At 33.5% G+C, this 23,458-nt stretch overlaps 1 protein-coding gene across 1 annotated transcript in view; it reads right to left on the bottom strand.

Moving 5' to 3' along the window:
- The window catches only part of esn (espinas), a 569,590-nt gene that overhangs the window by 531,956 nt on the left and 14,176 nt on the right, over positions 1 to 23,458 (bottom strand). The window lies entirely within an intron of this gene.

Raw genomic sequence — 23,458 nt, forward strand, 5'->3', positions numbered from 1 at the left:
TTCATTTTATAGTTCCACCTGTCGAATAAATTGAGATAACAGCCTCGACTTCTTCGGGTGTCTCTATAAATAAAAATGCTGATGACAGATATCAGGCGAATGTTCATCTCGTGAATGGCGAGCCTCATTTGAATACCGATATATATGTGGGTGAAGGAACCCCACTAACAGGCAATCCAGTCATTATAATTTAACGACTCCGTGATTGATTTTTTTGCACGGAAGGACAACGGCACCTTGAACGCCCGCAAGGTTTTGTTTTCTCATTTTGTTCGACAATTCATCTTTCCACATGTAGAACTTGGGTAATGATTAATGATTTGATTAATTATATCCACGATATCTTCCACAGACAAAATCATCTTTATTTCGAAAGATAGAACGATGATCCAAAAACTGATGTAAACTAGATCAAAAAGTTCACCATGAAACATAGAAAAAAAGCTAACAATCCCACCCAAACTTTTTTTATTTCAAAATGGCAATGCGATTTCATACGTAACAAGTGATGCGACACTTTATTTTCAATTTAGCAATATGCGGTTCATTATGTTCATTCTGACATTTCGAAAAATGAAAACTCCATTTGATATTTGTCTCCAACAGCAATACCCTGAATCCCAGACTTTTAGGAAAGACCCTCTCACTACAAGACTTGGTGACCTTTACTAAGGGTTTCTTACACGAGGCTCTTCAGTTGGGAAACCAACCTACGAGATACTCTAGACAGAGTTTGAAAAAGAGGGAATCTCCTAAAAGCTTCGAGTCGAAAGCTCGGAAGATGTGTCAGTAAGACTCTACTTCACATATACGAAATATTTATAAGAACGATCCTGGACTATAAAGCCATGAGATACTGTGCGATCTTCCAAAAAACTGGTAGGAGAATACTACGTAACGTACATTATCTCCTTTTTCTATTCCCTTCCAACAAACTTTATGACTCAGTGAAAATAACACTCATAAATTCGCGATTTCAGGAATTCCAAGGCAAACAGATACGTCGCCAGAACCCACGGCAGCAGTAGGATTCCAAGAAAGAAGCTCCAGTTTTCTCCAGCCATGCTCCTAGGAGCCCTAGGCGCTGGCGATCCGGTAGTACAGCCCACAGCCTGGAGTACACTGAAGTTCGATTCACCCTTTACCACCCCAGGCCTACCCGTACCTGAACCAAAACCCGCTAATTTGATCACCAGCTACTGCACCCAAAGTCTTATCATAGGATAACACCACCCAAGGAATAAGAACCTTAATGCCACGAGAAAACCAACTGACCATAGTAACCTACAATAATTGTATAACTTCCACAACATAGTATGAAAGAAATAAAATAAAACTGTATACAAACTGCCTACTAATATAATACTAACAATTGTTTTCTTCCTTCTTTCAGAATATTGCCACAAGTTTTTGTATAAAAATGGAGGAGAAGGCCAAAACCAATTTTTCCAAAGAGTATACCCTCCCAAAAATGTAACCATATAACCCTTTTAATTTGAACAAAATTACGTACTGTCATCGTGACATGAGTAGATTTATCTCATCCGTGACATAAAGTCGTGATATTATGAATGAGTTGAGAGCTTAATCTTATGATACTTTACGGATTGGTGCTGATGAAGCAATAAGACAAGACTTTCATTCCGAAACCCTTCCATACATTATATTGTGTACCGTTTCTATGGATGATACCCGATTCAGTTCCATGAAGAATGTTTGGAGTACAAACTGAAAGTTTATATTTGAAGTTACCCTTTTGCATGATCTACAAATCTATGCGAAGACTTCATTTTGAAATGTATTGCATTCATCCTTCCTTCGGAAGCTTAGAGCAGTAGAAAACCAAAACCTTTCTTTTCCTTAAAATTACCCGTTTCAATTATTCCGATATATTATGAACTAGTTGTTTCCCGCGACTTTGCCCGCGTAGATCTTGGTTTGTCACATTGAGTTTCGTGAGAGACCATTTTAAACAAATATTTACAATATTTTTACTCAAAACTTCAGGTTTTCTACTTCAAAACTGACGAAATTCAATATAATCTTCAAAACTCCATTTTCCCCCTTAGCGATTGAAATTTCTGATTACATTTCTTGATGCTTATTCACGCTATACAAAGAACCTACCTGTATATTTCAACATGTTAGGTTCAGTAGCTTCGGCTGTAGGTTAATATAAGGGTGTCGGTTAATCAATAGGTACTCACTTAAATAATATTGAATAACATCAGCAAAAAAAACCTGAAAGGATTAGAATGAAATTCATTGGTTGTCCTACTAATCCGACTCCTACTAATATAATACATGCGTGAAATTTGTGAAGATGGATGAATGTAATTTGTTTAGTTACGTTTTTTACTTTTTCACGCCTGTAGAGCTCAGGCAAAAGTACGTTGAAACATAGATACGTCATGACCCGGAATAACACATAGGGTAGGTTCCCACGATAACGCGGGTAAAACAGCGGGGAACAGCTAGTACTGTATGAGTGGTAACGTATTAATTAAATCAGGAAAGGAATAGTATTTCGTGTAAACATTTTTTATTTGTAAATTGCAAAGCACTTTCGGCTGTTAAGCCATCATCAGTGCGATACCTGCAAGTAAGTAATATTCAATGATATTCATTTTAATTTTGGACTTCAAATTCTCTTAGTACTGTAGAATTACTTACTCGTCAAGTATATACAAAAAGATCCTGGTGTCTTGTGGTACAACAACTTTAGTAAAAACCACTCTGAGTGGACATGAACATGAACATCACAATAAGCACTCAGAGTGGTTTTTACTAAAGTTGTTGTACCTTAAGACAGCAGGATCTTCTTGTATATATTTGACGACTAAGTAATTCTACAATATTGAAAGAATTCAAAGTTCCATCTAAAATTAAAATAAATATCATTGAACAATACTTACTTGCAGGTATCGCACTGATGATGGCGTAACAGCCGAAAGCGCTTTGCAATTCACAAATATTTTTTTTTTAAACGAAATACGATTTCTTTCCTGATTTATCTGTCACGTGTATGCAGTTTTAACAAATCTACGTATTAATTGACTTACACTGAACCTAGAATCTTAAAATATGCAGGCAGGTTCTTTGTATAGCGTAAATAAGCATCTAGAAAAGAAATCAGGAATTTCCGTGTGTCACGGAACTTAATGTGACGAACCAAATTTTATGCGGGCGAAGCAACGGGCAACAGCTAGCAATTTACAGTTCACTTTGAAAATACAGTAACTAAAAAATATTCCAACTGCACTAAGTAATGAGTAGCTTCAAAAATCGAATTATGGTACCTATAAAGAAATTTGCAAAACTAAAACAACCGTCAACGACGTCTGCCCTCCAGCGGCTACCCGCGTTCAAGTCGCGTTTCCGGCGATAGCGCTTCATTGCTTAGTCCGCCCGTCTACTCCTGCGCATAGTCCCTCGTCATCTTACCGTAGACGCGATGCGTAATAGTTTACTCCTTTGCGTCAAGTTAATCTTATCGTGATAAATTTTAAACGATTCGTACAAATTACTTAGTGCAAGAAGACTAAGTTTATCTTCATTGAATACTCAAAACGACAATTGTATAAATTTTTATAAGAATTTGACAAATATTCTGAAATATGCATTATAAAAACAGTATCCAATTTAATTGTATTTATGGCTCAGTATTTTGCATATAGTCGCTAACACATAAGAGGTAGAAATATGCTATCGCGGACTTTTATTTAGAACTATTTAAGATAAACAATCTTACAGTACATTATCTGCATGTAACTCCAACGGTATATAGGCAGCACTCGTCAAGATAGCTCTCAGGGAGCAAGAATTTTTCCGACTTACTTAACACTTATCTTTATAATATGGCCCAAATCACAAAAAATCTTTCTTAATTGTAGCCTATGTGATATTCTGTTGTATAAGTTGCGTTTATGTAAAGTTTCATCTAAATCTGTTCAGTCGTTTAGGCGTGAATGGGCCACAAACATATACAGGGCTTTTCATGATGAGCGTTAATTAGCCGTTTCTGACAAACTATTTAACGGATCAACCTGAAAATTTCACAGTATGCATAAATCAATATGACCTACACTCCTAAAATATTTTAGACGAAGCGGCGTTGTCGCTTCTACTATAAAGTGGCGGCTTCTTTGATTTTTCAAATGGAACACCCCGTATATAATATCATACTATGATTCATTATCACTTTGTCAACAAATTCATATACTATTTTCCTATACCTATCTATTACCGTTCAGAAGATATAAATTAATTTCGATATTTTTTTTACTAAACATGAACTTTTATAAATGCTGATAATCTTGAACTCTCTTGCACTAAAACGATCAAATTTGAAATGGAGTGGAGTGATACTATGAGGATCTTCACTCCGAGTCATATTTTCATTTGACTCATACAGGGTCTTCAAAAAAAGCAGATACTTTGATCTCATTAAAAAATGAGTGGATCTCAATTTTTTCAAATGGAACACCCTGTATATTTCAACATTTTTGAGCTCTACATCCAATTTTAGATTAACTTTGTTCAGATAATACTATTTCTATTTTGAACCGTTTTCGAGATAAACTGTTTCAAACGGAAACTGACGTGGTTTTCTTACTCGTTTTTTTGAATTCATCAGTTATTTTGGATATTCAAAATTTTTTTTCATACTTAGTAATATTTCTTTTTGATCCAGTTTCTTAACTGTCTCAGATCAGTCAATTCGATATTGGTATGTACCTACTTCAGAAAAAGTTACAATTTGTATACATTGAGGTATTGGTCTCTAACGTACAACAGTACACATTAATATTTTTTAATAGTGAGCTTTGGAAAAATAAATAAACCAACTATTTAACGTCAGACTTTCGTTGGTGGTTTTGACTGATTGTGATAGCTACCGATTATAGTACAATAATGTCAAGATTAGGTTACAGTAATGAAGATTTTTTGAATTTATTAATAATATGTGGTGAGTCCAATAGAATTGCAAGTAGAACATGCCGAGTATTTCATGAAAGATATCTACAACTTCCGAAGCCGAATAATAATGTGATAAACGACTACTAAAAAACTGTAGGTTGAATGGAACTTTCCGTCCAAAAATCATTCGTAAGAAGACTAAAGTGGATGATGATGACAATGGTATAACAGTTTTGGGATACTTTCATGCATTTCCAAATGCTTCTCTGCACGAGGCTGAAAGGGAGATAAGTATACCCTACATGACAATTTGTCGAATTCTTAATAAGCATAAAAGGCATCCCTATAAGTTCTACTGTGTCCAACATTTGAAAGAGACTGATTTACCTCGTAGAGTGGAATTCTTTGAATGGTTACTTGTCAAGACTCAAGAGGATGAACATTTCCTTGACAATATCATATGGACAGATGAGGCCAATTTCACAAAAAATGGAGTTTTCAATAGACACAACAGTCATTATTGGGCGCCAGAAAATCCCCATGTTGTCCGCCAAAGGGGTTTTCAAGAAAGATGGCAATTCAATGTATTTTGTGCCATAAAGAATGAGTCAATTTTTTATATCGATTTTTATGATGATAATTTGAATGCATCAAAATATAAAGATTTAATGAGGAATGGAATTCAAATGATTCTAAATAATAGACCAGAAAAAGAACGTGTATGGTACCAAATGGACGGTGCTCCACCCCATAATTCTCATTCAGTCAGCGAATCTTTAACCGAAATCTTCGAAGACAGATGGACCTTTTCGTTGGCCTCCTAGAACACCAGATGGCAATCCATTAGATTATTTCGTGTGGGGTTTCATTAAAAATATGGTTTACTCTACTCCAATAACAACAATGGAAGATATGAAATCGAGAGTTACAACTGCTTTCAATAGTTGGACTCCGGACTTGATCAGAAGCGCTACACATGACAGTCTTTTGAAAAGATTACATGTTTGTTTAAGTAGAGGTGGAGATGTGTTTGAACATATTCTGAAATACACTGACGATTAAATTAACTCATTAATTTATGGGTTTATTATTTTCAGTTCGTGTTTCAGCGTTAATAAAACTATTGTTTGAAGAGAAGTTTCATTCGATGGTTGAGGAGTATTTCAATAATTATCTTTTCATTCTATTATCTGTGACTAATTGAGAAACATCAAACGAAATCTGTTTTAGAAAAATGAGTGATCAACAAGGAAACCATGTCAATTTCCGTTTGAAACACTTTATCTCGAAAACGGTTCAAAATAGAAATAGTATTATCTAAACAAAGTTAATCTAAAATTGGATGTAGAGCCCAAAAATGTTGGAATATACAGGGTGTTCCATTTGAAAAAATTAGTTCCACTCATTTTTTAATGAGATTAAAGTATCTGCATTTTTTGAAGACCCTGTATGAGGCAAATGAAAATATGACTCGGAGTGAAGATCCTCATAGTATCACTCCACTCTATTTCAAATTTGATCGTTTTAGTGCAAGAGAGTTCAAGATTATCAGCATTTATAAAAGTTCATGTTTGGTAAAAAAAATATCGGAATTAATTCATATCTTCTAAACGGTAATAGATAGGTATGGGGAAATAGTATATGAATTTGTTGACAAAGTGATAATGAATCATAGTATGATATTATATACGGGGTGTTCTATTTGAAAAATCAAAGAAGCCGCCACTTTATAGTAGAAGCGACAACGCCGCTTCGTCTAAAATATTTTAGGCGTCTAGGTCATATTGACTTATGCATACTGTAGAATTTTCAGGTTGATCCGTTGAATATTTTGCCAGAAACGGCTAATTAACGCTCATCATGAAAAGCCCTGTATACATACATACGTACATCCATACTCACAAACTTTCACATGTATAATTTATAATATGGATTACAGAGCAACTAATTTCCTTATTGAAAATATATTTTCAAGTTTATGAGAACACAATATCAATGAATAATGAGCAATTTCTTAACAAGATTTTTTTTCCGATGATGAATCGCAGTCCAATCGCGGACAATGGTTATGAATCTACAAAAAAATGAATAATGAATCATTTTTGATGTGGAGGTAATAAATATATCTGCTTATCTATTGATAGCTAATAAATTCATCGAATGGCTATGCACCAAACAATTCCTATGCAGATTTTCATTGAAGATACTTTTCCAAATTCGAGTTCTTATTCCCCAAAGCGCAGTAAAGTCTACAGGACCACAGATGGCACCTGAGTCGTAAATGCCTAGTTAGATTTATTGTTCGGAATATGCACGATTCGCACTGGATATGTGACAAGAGTTCATTTCGCAAGAACGGCTTATGTTTGTGAGGGGTCGCGGATAAGAGGATTCATTTTATTATACTCTCTGAGGGGTGTGAAGATTTTATTGAATCGGATTCGAGAGAGTTTTTATTTGTGACACATGGTGCCAGATTTCATAAAACTTTATAATAAACCGTCATATGAAATGAACTCATAATCACATAAGACATCGGAACTCAACTGGCATAAGTGGATCGAAGAAAATCATAACAAGCAAACCCAATTATTTCCAAGAAAATTCTACCAGACTATCAAGCAGGGTTTCGAAGAGGGTTAAGTGCTAACATAACTCTGTTGAACTGAACCGATAATATCGTTCCAATATTGAATGGAAAATATTAGTTTTGTTAGACTTTTCGGCGGCTTTTGATACTATTAACCATAAATTGCTACTTTCCAAATCGAAATATTTTGGATAATCAGAATCTCAAGACTTTCATCGACGTTGTCAGACTTCAACTGAAGAATGTATGTTGCTCCTCTAAAAATGTTGAACCAGGTGTGCCGCAAGGTTGAATACTTGCCCCGCCTTCATATTTATTTAATATTATTGATATCCTACATACAGCTAAATATTTTCAAATTCAAGCATTAGTAGATACAACTCGTATACCATAGTGTCACGTGCACTATAATCGCTGTCTCAATGATTCAAGAAAAAGAAGGTATTGAATCTCAATGTTTTAAGTTTACGAAGCATTACCTGAAGCTGAATACTACAAAATCTCCTGTTATATATTTTAGAGGCAAAAAACGCAGGTAATTTATCAAACAACACATGGAGATAAAAATTGGTAATTCTATTCCTCAACCAGTTTAGGCAATAAGAAACTTTATTGAACACGTAGACAGTTCTTGAACAAACCATAATTATACATTGAAAACACTATCCATATACAGGGTGTTTATTAAACATGCGGCAAAAATTCAAGTGACTATGCCTTAACAATTTATTACCAAAAATTACATGTAATGTTTTATAATCTACAAAAACTGTTGAAAGTGACTACTCCCTGTTCGGATGCAAGAATCCAATTTTCACCTCATCGATTCCCGAACTCTTTCAAAAACACCAGGATCGTTAATGATTGCTTTAGACCCAGCAATTATCCCATTTCTCAAATCTTCCACATCTTCCGCTGGAGTAGTATGAACTAATGACTTTAGATTTTTTATTATTTGGTAGGTCCAGTGTAGTATGCTATACTTTTATTTCGATTACGTTAATAATTTTAAAACTACTAAAATTGTTATTGTCGAAATTCTTTTTCACCCCGTATATCCGAGACAAAGCGCCCTATCAAAAATCATCAAAGGAAAAATATCCTTAGAATAGTCCAAGGAATAACCCCTTAATTTTTTGCCGCATGTTCAATGAATACCCTGTAGATAAAACTTATTTTCTAGTACTGGAAAGTTGCTACGTGAATCAGTATTTCTATCGCATTTCAACTTTTATTCTATCTATGGGATATGTTTGTGAACAGTCAATCAACGTATTCAATTACTCCAAATCACTTGCTGTTGTTTCATATCAGGCTCTCGGGGCGTCTTGAGGATTTTCCTGCTTGTGTTTTGTCCTTAAAAATGCATATGAGTTCGCACTTTTGCCAAACGCATTCACTAATTTTCACTGGGTATTATTACGTAAAAATTATAATATCTGTAGTATTGTTTTTACAATATTATACTTAAAAACACCCCTACCAATATTCAACAAATTAACAAAATCATTAAAACCCCATTCCTTGAACCTGAGATCCAATCATAATCTACATATACCTAGTAAGTTTTCAGTTTTTGAAAAGTCCTTCACACATCAGTTTACTAATGTCATAATATCTGCTACATTATTGAAAACCTACCATCGGAAACATTATTCAAAACCTACCAACGGAAAAAAACTTGAAAAAGAATGGAAAATGTGATAGGTAGATAAAATCGTATATCCTGTGTTTCTCTCTATTCTATTCCATTCTTTCACTTTTCTTTTCTCATCATGAATTATTTCCAAAAATACTTTTCTATAAATAAATTAATGGATGTAGCCGTTACTACGTGGTATCATCAGATCATTATTAAAAATGACAAATAAAACGTTCTATGTTTTTTATCACTTTTATAAAAGTGGTGAAAAAATATAGAAAATTTTATTTCTCATACTTTCCTACGGATGATTTAGTACGTTTTAGATAGTACGTATTTTAGTACGTATTAGCTTTAGCTAAACTTCTAATATTGTAATTTGAAAAGAAATCAATATTGTTATTCCGTGCTAGAAAAGGCACGTTGACAGGTAAGATCTCGTTGATCCTTAGTTCGCACAAGTTTCGGCTTCCAAGGATTGTGATTCGTAGGGGGGGCGAGAGCTGGATAACAAAAAACAGATTTTGAACAGATTTTTCAAACAGATTTCTGTCATTACAATAGATACTTTGTTGATGTATCAATAATGTATCCTGAAGTCTTAGAATATTAATCATTTTTGTTTTCAATTCCATTCTTTTTTATGTATTACTTTTTCTATACGAATTGATATGCATGATGCATTTATCATTGTCATTATTTCCGTTATGATAAATATATCGACAAATGCAAAACGTATTGGTGTAGAAGTGTTTTTAAAATTTATATTTTATGGATGAATCAATGTTCTTTTAAGGTATCTTGAACTGTTCTGGGTTTTTTCACAATCTGAAAATTCATATCAATAGAAATAGAATAGAAGTGTACTAAGGGTGAACTGGACTTCCCATCATGCAGTAACTTTTCTGTTTCTATTCATCAATATTGATTTTCAGTTATTTTGGTTGGGTGCAATAATTTTCCACAACGTTTCTATAAAATCAGTTATTAAAAGATATACACACCACATTTCGGAAGATTCTATCCGATATATGAAATTCTAGAGTCACAGTGTTTAGTAATTTAATCATTGCTATTCCCTCCAGGCGTCTACCGGTGTCACTTCGCACTCAGTAAACAGCACAGAGTAGGGATGACAATGAAGCCGGTTTCCTGTCTCTCTCACACAATAAGCCCCATCTTACTCCCTACACAGTTTTTGACTAATATCATTGTTTATCCATCGAGCGTAGATACAATTTGCGATGCCACCGAAGCTGTGAATCATTCATCAGATTGTTTGAACTCATTGGATTTACCGGGCATCCCACCGCATAATTTACAACTGAATGTTGGATTGCTCCGTAATTTGAATCAACCACGGCTGTGCAACAGCACGCGACTAGTTTATGGAAAATTAATGAAAAACGTTGTCAAAGTCAGCATTTTGAATTGTAAGTTCCAAGGTGCAAATATATTAATACAACGAATTCACATTATGAATAGAAATGTGCCAATTCATTTCAAAATTGTCCAACTTTTGTTGGTCTTGGTTCACTTTTCTGAATGATCAGTGGTTATAAAGCTGAAGATTATTTGAATACCATTTGATAGGTTTGAACATGTTGGATTAACTGCTACACACCTCCGTAATGTTCAAATAATCATTTATTTTAACGTGATTTTGTGTGTGAGGATGTTAAATTCTCGTGATATGTACTGCATTTGCAGTTAAAGTCTTGTAGTTCACTTTGCACCAAAATGATAGCTGCCATTATTGAATGGGGCACAACTGCCATTTTGAAAAATCAGCACAAATACCGACGAATAAGATTTTCATTTTGAGCAAAATGTCTCTTAAATTTCAAAATAATTTAAATTGATCATACTGGCTTTGACAATAAAAAGGACTATGCCATTTTGATTCAAATCAAATGTCTTATATGATGGTTGAATAAAAGAGTGCTAATAAAAACAATGTTGGCCTTCAACAAAAATACTCATTCTTATTCTGATTAGTGTATTCCCATAAATAATAATTCATCAATGTTCAAAAATAGAAAGCATTATAGTTCTACAGGCACATTTCTATATAAGGATTGAATGGCTGAATCCACCAGACAACTTCTCGAGCTTTATTTAAGATATTTTAAACTCCTCTCTATGTTGGTTAGGTATTAATTTTGTCACGGTAAAGACAAACTACGCTTCACAAATACTTCACACTTATCTAATCATACTGAAATGCAATAAAAATCATCTCTGAAACCATCAAGACAAGATGATAATTCAAATTGAATGGAACTGATGGATGATTGAAGAAAATACATATCAAAACTTCTTGTGTTAGTTTACAATTTATTTTATTGCATTTTGTTTGGACATGTCATCTTTTCACACTATTGATTTTTGTGTTGGGGTATCATCCGTTATTTTCAAAGCCCATAATCAGAAACAATAGATTCATAATGACTAAAAATTTTTTTATTTATACTTGACACTCATTAATTCATCTCTCTCTGTTAAGTAAAGATTTTCAAATATTCCAACTGGGAGATAAAAGAGGAACGTATAGGTACATATGAAAATTACATTTTTATCACTGTTTCTCCGTACTCTTATATTTTCGGAGGCTGAAATTTTGTACGTCAGTTCGTGTTATGCTGTAGACGTGCAATAAGAAAGGATTTCTAAATATTCTATTTGGGACTCCAGCCGCGGGTGAAAAATGAGCGTTCTCACAACAAAACTATCTTTCCATCACTGTTTCTCTATTCCCTTGAATTTCCTGAGGATGAATTTATATTTAGTATCAGAATTGCACCCGTGCGGAGCCGGCGCGCATCGCTAGTATTTCATATTCATGTTTATCTTGATCCTGCAATATAAAGAATGACCCCACTTTTAGGATATGTCTTGAAAGAAATAGAAAATCACAAAGATTTTCAAAACACATGTTTTTAACATTCTCTCGTTGTAAAGGTCATACTTACTACAACGGTTCATGTTTTCATCATTAAAGACACACTTGGTAGCTTCTGGTGACTGGCTTCCCGTGAGTGCTTCATTAAGAGATTTTCGATGCGATTTGTCAAGTGCATGAACACCAGCGGATTTGAGCTTTTGTTATTCTTTTTCTGATGAATCATATTTGTCATAATGACGGGTGATCCACCTTAAGAATTTTTCATATATAGGTCAAAAGATGAAATTTTTAATTGATTATTGACCATGCATGCAAGTTCATATAAATAATATATTGGTGTATCACCACTGTGATATGACTGTTAAAGAACTGACAATACAATTGTATCATAATTTTGCACATGTTAGTGAAGAACAAAAGCACTTTACCTACATTATTTCTATTATGTTCATATTTTTACTTTTACGTAGAATTGGAGAACAATAAAACCTCACCAGATTTGGCCCCCTGCTGCTTTTTTGTTCTCAAGATTGAAAAGACCCACGAAAAGGAAGAGATTTGTGATGATTGGAGTGGTAAAAATTGAATCGCTGAGAGAGATCAAGGACATACCAAATAGTGTATATCAGAACTACTTCGAGGATTGGCACAAGTGTATTATATCTGAGCAAGACTACTTTGACAAAATAAAAATTGATGAATAAGTAAATGTTTTAGGATACGAATGAAAAGTCGCCTTATTTTTCGAAAAAACCGCGCAGTTGATATCTGATAGTAAAAGTAGGCAATATAATGAATTTGCATTGTATAATTTCGTTTGTTTGCATTCGAATCTTAAGAGAAGGTTGGAATTGAAAATTTTTAGTGAGCACAAATAGTTTCATATTCAGCTGATTTTATTGAGGATTCGAGAATCCTAAAATAGTGAGGATACACTACAAAAATACACTTTTGTCTATTTTCCACGATATTTCTTTATTGTTGACCGGTTTCGGCTATTACACCATTCTCAAAACTAACTGATTACATTTAAATCTGACCAATTTATACCTAAGTTGCCTATCCTATCATAAATAATTTGGTATCTACATTTTGTATACCTGTAATATCCATCAACATAACAAAACAAAGCTTTTGATATAATGTAGGTTTTGGGAACTGTATTATAGATTCAGGAGAGGACTATTATTTAGATCAAGTTGTTCGTTGAGGACAATAGAATTGGAATTTTTCTTTCATTTCCATAGATTCCAACAGATTCATCATTTTCCCTTTATCGCATGTGTGAAGGATTTTTAAATTATCTTTATCTATTTTATGTTTCGAATTTTGAAGATGTTCGTACATTAATGATTTTTTATCTGAAATGACATGTTCGTGGTACCTTGTATCAAAATTTCTACCAGTTTGGCCTGTATTTATGGCGGATCATTCACCACATTCTAGTCGATATATACATCCGTTGGATGTGAAGAATGTTTGTAGATTGAATTTTGAGAGATAATTTTTAATATTCTCGGAGATTCCACCGGCATAATTGATACTAACATATTTGTGTTCTGATCTTGTGAAAATTGAATAAAGTTCTTTCATTATTGATTTTTGTTTATATTTCATTATAATGTTGTTAACTGGAGTGGTAGGTGTTTTGTTATTAACTGCTATTTGTTTAACGATTGCGATTTCATTTCGGAGGTTTTGATCAAAAAAGGGTATTGTGAAAGCCCTATGTATCATTGACCTGAATGCAGACAATTTCTGTGAAATCGGCTTGAAAGATAAAGATAATTTGAAGATCCTTCACACATGAGAAAAAGGGAAAATAATGAATCTGTTGGAATCTATGGAAATGAACAAGTCAAAGAAAAATTTCAATTCTATTGTCCTCAACGAACAACTTGACCTAAATAATAGTCCTCTCCTGAATCTATGATATCAAAAGCTTTGTTTTGTTATGCTCATGGATATTACAGGTATACAAAATATAGGTACCAAATTATTTATGATGGGATGGGCAACTGAAGTATAAATTACTCAGATTTAAATGTAATCAGTTAGTTTTGAAAATGGTGTAATAGCCGAAACTAGTCAACAATAAAGAAATATCGAGGAAAATAGACAAAATTGTGTTTTTGTAGTGTATCCCCAGTGAACATGAATTTCCACAAAATAAACAAGTCGTCAATCAAAGTAGTGAATTCTAAAATAGTGTTGCCATACATGATATTACATCAACTTCGTACAGTTCGGGAATGTTAGAAAACGGATATGGATATTTGAAAACAGTAAAATAAACTAATCAATACAGTTTATTGTATGATTTTCACTATAAAGGGTTTTGAAAAAACCGCGACATGTGTTTCGCTATACAATAGTTTCGTCAATCATAAACATAAACATAGTATATGCTTGCCATTGTATAGCGAAACACGTGTCGCGGTTTTTGTAAAACATTTTATAGTATTTTTGGGAAAGAAAGTTTTTGGCTTTCTACTACTCCATCTGATACAAAAAAAAAGGATGAGAGAATCTTCCAAAGAAAGGAAGGAAGTAATCAATTTGAAAATAAGTAACTATATACATGGATGTGTAGATCATGCAAAGAAATAACTTTCAGACACAAACTGAAAGAAAGTCCTCCTGAAACAGCTACTTTCATATAAACATTGAATTACACGAAAGAAAAAAATTCTTTCGAAACAAATATTTCTACATGAACACTGAATTATACAGAAGATACTTTTCTCTATTCAGTTTGTATGTCGAACATTTGTTGAGGAATAAGAATCATACAATAAACTGTATCGATTAGTTTTTTTAATATGGATTTTCATCAAGTATCGGCCAGTTCTATTCAATTTAAAAAGAGTATCCACATGAATTTTCTTCATTTTTGTTGAGTCAAGTAAATATACAGATTTTATAACCTATGTACGTTTTCAGCGACTACGCGTTATTGTTCATTTGGATATCATTAAATATCAGTCATACTTTTTTGAGAAAAAATTGTTTCAGGAATGGTTGAAAACTTGAATGAAAGTAGATTGTGCCTCCCCTCGTGAATTAGTTTGTCAAGCCTGATTGGAAGATCAACTCAAGAAATTATGACGACAACCTCAAAATAATTTGAGAAAAGTAGTTCGAGATTTCTTATTTCTCCACTCAAACTTGCAAAAGCGTTTACTCCTGTCCATTGATAAATCTTACAAACACCCATCCCATTTTGAAAAAAAATATTCACCCTAAACGTGAGAAATAACAGAAGATTATAACCGCCTCTTAGAGTTTGAAATAACTTATGAAAAACCCAGTATAGTCTCCTGATGAAAACGTGTTCAGCATGTGAAATCCACTATTTTCTCTTTTGATAAACGTCGTACATCATAAATGCCGACATGACATAGCTTGCATTAGTTGCTCACGTATGTCGTTAGATGGCAGATCTCTTCTTTAGCGACCCTGTTGAAGGCCAACAGCAGCTAGATCTTGTCGAGTCACGGATTGTCAGTTCGGTCACGTGGTTATATCGTTATTGAACAGCCGGTGCAGAGCTGAAATGCGATGTGAAGAGAGAAACGCCTGCCTTATTGCTCTTTATATTGGTATGCCTTAAACCAACATTCGTAGGAAGAAGTCAGGAAACTGAATGCTCCGATGTCTCTTTATTTAGATTACGTTGTCAAACTAATGTTGACTAAGTAAGAACACGAGTTGCTTCATTTGTTCAGCGGCAGAGCTGGTGGAAATGCCAAAATCCACTAGAAATGGATCGTGAATAACATTTGTTTGTGAAAATTGAAAGGACACATTTTTAGAAGGAATAAGTTCTTGGGAAAAAAACTCATCAGCTTTCTGCTTCATATTCTTTATACAAAAGATGTGAGAAACTTCCGTTCCAAAAGAAGGAAGAAGTACAATTTCTTTCACATGAACACTGAATTACTCAAGAAAAATCTTCCGAGACGACTACTTTCATATTAACATTGAATTGTACAAAAATACCTTTATGTTATTCAGTTTGTACTCCAAACGTTCCTTAAGGAATTAAAACAGATATAATTCATAGGATCGCTACACAATAGAATATATGAAAGAGTAACTATATGAAATTTTACTTACATGGAACACTATCATCCACGATGACGTACTTCGAAGTCTCGGATTAAAACACCTGTCACCTGTTGACCAGTTCAACCAATTTTCAACTAATTAGCGATTATTCAGAGCAAACTGACGGCCTAGCCAAACGCTGGAAAACTCGATAATGAAAAAATTGCTGATACCATGTATTTTTTAACAGAAAAAAATTTTCCCGCAACTGATAAGCCAATAATTGGAGTAAACTAATGATCTAAACTATATTTTGAAAAATTCAAGTATAGAAAAGCTGTATCACTAACTTGACGTCAGGTTATCTATATCTGTAGAGTAGGGAGGGGGAGTGTAGGTCCACAGCACTTAGGCTGCATGTGACCCATTGTACATCCTCCCAAGGAGTTGTCCTTCTAGGTCATCGTCCATCCTGTCCTTTCCAGGAAGGTGGACAGATCTCTGGGGGACATCTTCTTTATATCGGCAGGTGTAGGCCAAGACTCGCCGAACACACACTTTCTTATTGACGATAACTCCGGACACCCGCAAAGGACATGCCTGAGAGTCTCATCTTCCTGTTCACACATCCTGCATAGATGTGTGTCCACTAGCCCAGTGCCCAGCCAGAAATCCTATTGTTAAGCGTAGATTCTTTCTGTTCATCGCCAAATATTTCTTCGGCGCCAGCTTCCCAGGGTCGCCCAAGGTGATCCTGGCAAGCTTGCATCCTTTGATTCCATTCCATCTCTTTAGGGATTGAGCATGAGTGTAACATTTGGGTAGTACCGCAATTGTCGAAGTCATCAGGCCGTGGGTGCCACTGGGTCCTAAAATTCTTAGTCCAGCCGCTTCCTTGGCTAAAGAGTCAGCAATGCGATTACCTTTACTCCTGTCATGCCCTTTTATCCACCTTAGGATAATGTTATTATCTATCGATGCTTTGGCTAAATCTTGATGACACTCTAGTACTAGTCCTGAGGTTACACGTTGTCTGTTCAAGGCTAATTAATAGGGCTTGTCTACTATCAGTGCAGATTGTTATGTTTCTGCCAGAAATTCCATTCCTGGTTATTTGTTTTTTGGCGATTGAGATACCAGCCAGTTCTGTCTGAACCACGCTAGTTATTTTTCCCATTTCCCACTTAGTCCTTAGACTTAGTGATCTGGAGTACACTCCACATCCTGAGCCTTCTTTGGTTTTTGAGCCGTCTGTATATATGCGTATTGCATTAGACGTCAGGTTAGCAAGACATTGTACATTAAAAAAAAAGAATTTATTTCTGCGCAGCTAATTAGTAAATTATTGGAGCAAACTAATGGTCTTGATAATGTTTTGAAAAACTCAATATTTTTTCGCCAAATTGATATCAAATTAACAAGACACCAACTAATCACCGAATAAATAGATCTCACTGATGGCCTAGTCAAAGTTCTGATAAACTCAGTAAGGAAAAATTTGTATCGCTAACTTGTCATTATTTCAGCAAGACACCATGTATTTTTCAAACAAAAAGAAAATAAAATAAATATTGCCGCAACTTATAAGTAAATTATTAGAACAATTTATGGGTCTAGCTAGACAAAGTTTTGACAAACTCGAAAAAAAAAGGTGTGTCACTAAGTTAGCAGGACACCATGTATTTTTCCAACAAAAAAGGAAAAAAATTCTCCACAGCTAATAAGCGAATGATTAGAGTAAACTGATAGCCCAGTCAAAGTTCTGGTAAACTTGACGATAAAAAAGTTGTATTACTAACTTGACGTCAACTTAGCGAGACCCCATGTATTTTTTTGAATAAGCAAAAAAAATGTTTCGCAACTAGTTAGCAACAGAATAATGGCAAATTGTGAAATTATTACTGAGGATACAGTACAAAAACACACTTTTGTCTATTTTCCACTATATTTCTTTATTGTTGACCGGTTTCGGCTATTACACCATTTTCAAAACTAACTGATTACATTTAAATCTGAGTAATTTATACCTATGTTGCTTATTCTATCATAAATAATTTGATAAACCTGATATACCTGATACCCGGTACCTGCATTTCATATACCTGTAAAATCCATGAACATAACAAAGCTTTCAATATACTGTAGGTTTTGGGACCTGGATTATAGGTTCAGGAGAGGACTATTATTTAAATCAAGTTGTTTGTTGAGGACAATAGAATTGAGAATTTTCTTTTACCTGTTTATTTCCATAGATTCCAACAGATTCATCATTTTCCCTTTTTCGCATGTGTATAGAATCTTTAAATCATCTTTATCTATTTTATGTTTCGAATTTTGAAGATGTTCGTACATTAATGTCTTTTTATCCGAATTGACATGTTCGTGGTACCTTGTATCAAAATTTCTCCCAGTTTGGCCTGTATATATGGCGGGGCATTCACTGGTATATATCGAATAGAATATGGTGAATGTCCCGCCATATATACAGGCCAAACTGGGAGAAATTTTGATACAGGGTACCACGAACATGTCAATTCGGATAAAAAATCATTAATGTACGAACATCTTCAAAATTCGAAACATAAAATAGATAAAGATGATTTAAAGATCCTACACACATGCGAAAAAGGGAAAACGATGAATCTGTTGGAATCTATGGAAATAAACAGGTCAAAGAAAAATCCCAATTCTATTGTCCTCAACGAACAACTTGATTTAAATAATAGTCCTCTCCTGAACCAAAACCTACATTATATTGAAAGCTTTGTTATGTTCATGGATTTTACAGGTATATGAAACTCAGGTACCGGGTATCAGGTATATCAAATCATTTATGATAGAATAAGCAACATAGGTATAAATTACTCAGATTTAAATGTAATCAGTTAGTTTTGAAAATGGTGTAATAGCCGAAACCGGTCAACAATAAAGAAATATAGTGGAAAATAGACAAAAGTGTGTTTTTGTAGTGTATCCTCAGTGAACATGAATTTCCACAAAATAAACAAGTCGTCAATAGAAGAAGTGAAATTATTAGTTTTGCATATTTCGAAAAGTGCATCGCTAACTTGATATACATATTCAACAATTTTGGCTCCTCTTTATAATTGAATAATCAATTGATTGCCTCGGACACACAAGATAAGCTGAAATATATGAATGTATTGTGCGAATATGGAAACATGAAAATATCTTTAGGGCTTTCTATACCCTTTCATTCCAGCCCTAATGCCAATTTTTCAGGGTATTGGTTTTTTTCAAATCAGTGGGTTCAGCTAAACTCAACTTTAAGCTGACAGAACTCAATCGAATTTCTTCACTTAAAAGAAAAAAGATTTTGCAATAATTTCAGGATCTTTTAGTCTCCTTCATAACCCTTTTGGAATGATTATTAGGGTGAATAGAAATAGAAATAATTGTTTTGAAACATTTTTCAAATTTGGGATAAATAAAAAATATTGATGATTTGTCCTATTGTTATACCTACCACTGACTTCCCATTTTTTGGTTTTTTAAAAAAATCAGTTGATTCTGCTGGCTATGAAGGTATATATAGAAGAGCTACAAATTATTTTGGAAAAAATAACAGTGAGTTCTTCAACTCGTCAAACTCGGAATTTAGGGAAATATTGTTTCAAAAATATATATTCTTCCAATATGGGAGAGAGATGAAGAAATGTAGGTAGAGAATTCTTTCGAATATTCGTGTGAATGTGATGAGTCGAAATACATGGATGAATCTAGACTATGTATTGATTGCGATTTTTGTTCTTTTGTCCTGTAAACTGGTAGATCTACTTCAAATTTGTTCTGTTCGTGAAAAACTGAGTTTTCAAACTGCTGAACATGATTCAAGAATAAAATAGTACAGAATTCATTGTAATTAACTGTAGTTGGTTCTGTATTAGTATAAATAAATACATAATATGTCTAGTAACAAACACATAAACGCTCTGTTCAAAATAAGCATACTAATTGAAATAGTAATTGCTTATGATGAAATATTCAATAGTTTTTCATCAAATAATAAAATTACTTCCGGTGTAATTTAATTTTCTGAAATTTCGGATAAAAATGCTTCTTTGTATTCAGTAGTGTTGAAAAATCATGTAGGTAATTGGATCAAGATCTGAACTATAATAGGGTTGGTAAACTAAATTTGGCTGTAAATTGTAATAAAACTGCGCTCGTGTCTTAGTGTATTCTGATTCCTCTTATTTTCGAGAAAAATCAACAAAATAAATTATTTTCCCTCTCGCCTTACCAGTAAATTCATTTCGAACAGAAAGCAACAAATTGTGATGTAATAGTGAAAGAAGGAGCCTAAACTTATTGCAAGTTTTAAAAAAAACGAAAATTTCTACATTGTTGCCCTAGTTTAACAGTCAAGCTAGCTGAACCCACTGATTAAAAAAACACAAAAATTTGCGACAATGAGAATAGAAAAACTGTTCGAAAGGATATCGAAAGAACCCAAAATCCTAAAATAAGCCTGAAAGTATGACCTATTCCAATTTTCCAGAATCAATAGTACTTATTCAACAGTAAAACGTGCAGAAACCACTGACTTTTTAAATTGCAAGGAAAATATTTTTATGAGAAGTCCATTTTTGGTAAAGAGAAGTTTTGACTTTCCACTTCTTCATCTTCATACAAAGAAAGAGTTTATATATGGAGAAGTAGAAAGGCCAACACCTTCTTTCCCACTGATTTTGTTTTGAAATCAACACATAAAAAATAGGTGCGAGGTAAATAATAGCTTTCTCAGCCGAGGTATATATAGAATTTGTTTCACTATTAACATTGATATATTAACAATTTTAATTTTGGCATTAGTAATTTTCTAACAATCTGTTGAATATATCGGAATATCAAGTAGAGTGGAGCGTGTTTATAATCAGACTGGCTTTATTTATGTAAAAATTTGGCATGTGTCAAATTTTTATATGAATCTGGGAAATATTTCATTGCATTTTTGATATATTTCAATGTTCCACTTCTCTCATCGCTTCTGTATGTACAGAACTTAGAATTTCACAATTCTGCATTATAGTGAGAACAAAATGTCCTTGGTTATATGATAACCCAAGGCAGCTATGAATTGTTGCATGTCAAATTGAAACGGTACAGTGTCCATGTTGAATACGCGATGTCGATGTTAAGCGCGCAACATCTACTTAGGCCAGGAAAACGTTTGCCGGCGTTTTCATGGCAACCAAACACTGTACAATGATTATTATTGTTGTCAGTTTGTCAAATGCGGTTTTAATTCAAATTTAGATGTCATTTTGAAGAAGTTAAAAGATCTATATGAGTGAAACGTCAATATAAGTAATTGAAAAATGGGGGAAAATTCTATTGATGATGATTTAGAGATGATGTGTACCCCGCCTGATTGAGTTAACAAAAGTTTCTGTGAATATCTTTAAAATTATAGAATTGTTCTCATTATTTACCTAGGTGTTTTTTTATTAACATTATTCACCAAGGGTGAGAAATATTAATTCTCGTTAGGGGAATGGAGTAAATAATAGCAATTTCTCAGGTTAGTAGTGAAAAAAACTTCTTATTTCATTTGTTCGGACTTCCATTGTTTAATATGACTATGATTCGAGATCTATGAAAGAACAAATAAAATTAGAATAGCTAAAATATCAATTATATTAAGAAATGTTTTTATACAACCCGTATTCGTAACTAACGTTACTGAAGTTTCGTCCTATGACATTTTCTTACGAATACAATTACTTTTTATTGAACATGATTATTCTGCAATGAAAAAATATGAGTCTAACGAGAATTGATACTCTATTTATATTTAGGATTACATTTTCCTTATAATTCAAAGTTTTCACAATTTGAAGATAGACTTCGGTATTGTTCCAAGACACCTACATACTCCTGATATGAATTTTCAGCGACCGAGTATGAGTCACATATTAAACGCACACCCTCTGGAATTATAATGGGCGTTACGACAGAAGTACAGGACTCCCACTGTACTAAATCCAAATTTATGTCCTACATATGCAACAAATAAGTGGCCTTTCCTTCTTCCATTGTATTCCTTTGAATGATGGATAATCATACCGGAACGAATCTTATTGCGAGGGGTGTTGGAATGAGGAATTTTTCTCGCTTCAAAGAGAAATAATACCCATAGTGTTATTTAGGGGGAGGAATGAACATATTCCGGGACATTGTTATAAGTAGATGTGAAGTACTACTCGGAAAAATATTTGGATGACAAGAGCAACCAGTGTCGGATATTGCCACCGTATTTTTGGAATTAGTGACTTTTAACGTTCCTCATGTTTCAGAAAAAAATATAACACAGTTAGTAGATAATTTTCTTTAAAAATCACAGACCATACATGCAAGATCAAAAACCGAAGGATCAAAGAAAGGTAATACTTGCATGTTATTTCATTTAGTGTGGCATAATTCTGTTCAATGGAATTATGAGTATATATTTACCTGTTGTTATCGAGTCTGAAAATATTTTGTAATTCACATTCACACCAAAACATTGAAGAAAATTAATTTATTTTTGAATGAAATGGTCGAACCAAATATAAAGCACATATAAACAAATTTTATTACTGATCTCTATCAAACACCTTTTTTCTTCGGAAAAAATATTTCAAAATTAACATATTTTCCTATTGGATACTTTCAATGGAGCCAAAACATTTGGACATATTGTTTCATTTTGAAAATATCTCCATATTCAAATTGATATGGTATATTTTTAGGAGAGATTAATTTTTGTCTGAAAGTTGTATCAAGATGGAGAAGTAGAAACCTTTCTTTCCCCAAAATCAATCTCCCCTAAAATATACCCTTTCAATTTAAACAGGATTCCTTTGGTATTTACGTACTTCCATCAATGACATGGGTGGATGTGACCCATTTTGTGACAAAAAGTCGTAATTTTATAAACAAATTTCTCTTATATTCGTATTTCGTACTGAAGCGTCAATAAGACAAATGTCTTACGGCGAAACATCTGGATGTCTACCAGTAAAGATGCCAGTGTTCCATCTAAGTGAAATTTTACTTCTTTCATTAATTATGTTGTGTAGGAATCCTGTGAATGACATCTGATTCGATTCCATTACGAATGTTTGAAATACAAACGGAATAGACAAAAAGGTTTTCGTTTAATTCAATGTTTGTATAAAAATAGCTGTTTCGGGAGGGCTCTTTCTTCCAGTTTGCGTCTGAAAGTTACTTCTTTGCATAATCTGCATATCTTTGTATAGAGTTAATTTTTAAATTGATTGCTTCCTTCCTTTTTTTGGAAAATTTCCACATTTTTTGTATTATGGAGAAGTAGAAAGCCAAAACC

This window comes from Leptinotarsa decemlineata, unplaced genomic scaffold, assembly GCF_025532065.1.
Source record: "Leptinotarsa decemlineata unplaced genomic scaffold, Ldec_3_MD MMD2_tig00026340_RagTag_RagTag, whole genome shotgun sequence".
Lineage (NCBI taxonomy): Eukaryota > Metazoa > Arthropoda > Insecta > Coleoptera > Chrysomelidae > Leptinotarsa > Leptinotarsa decemlineata.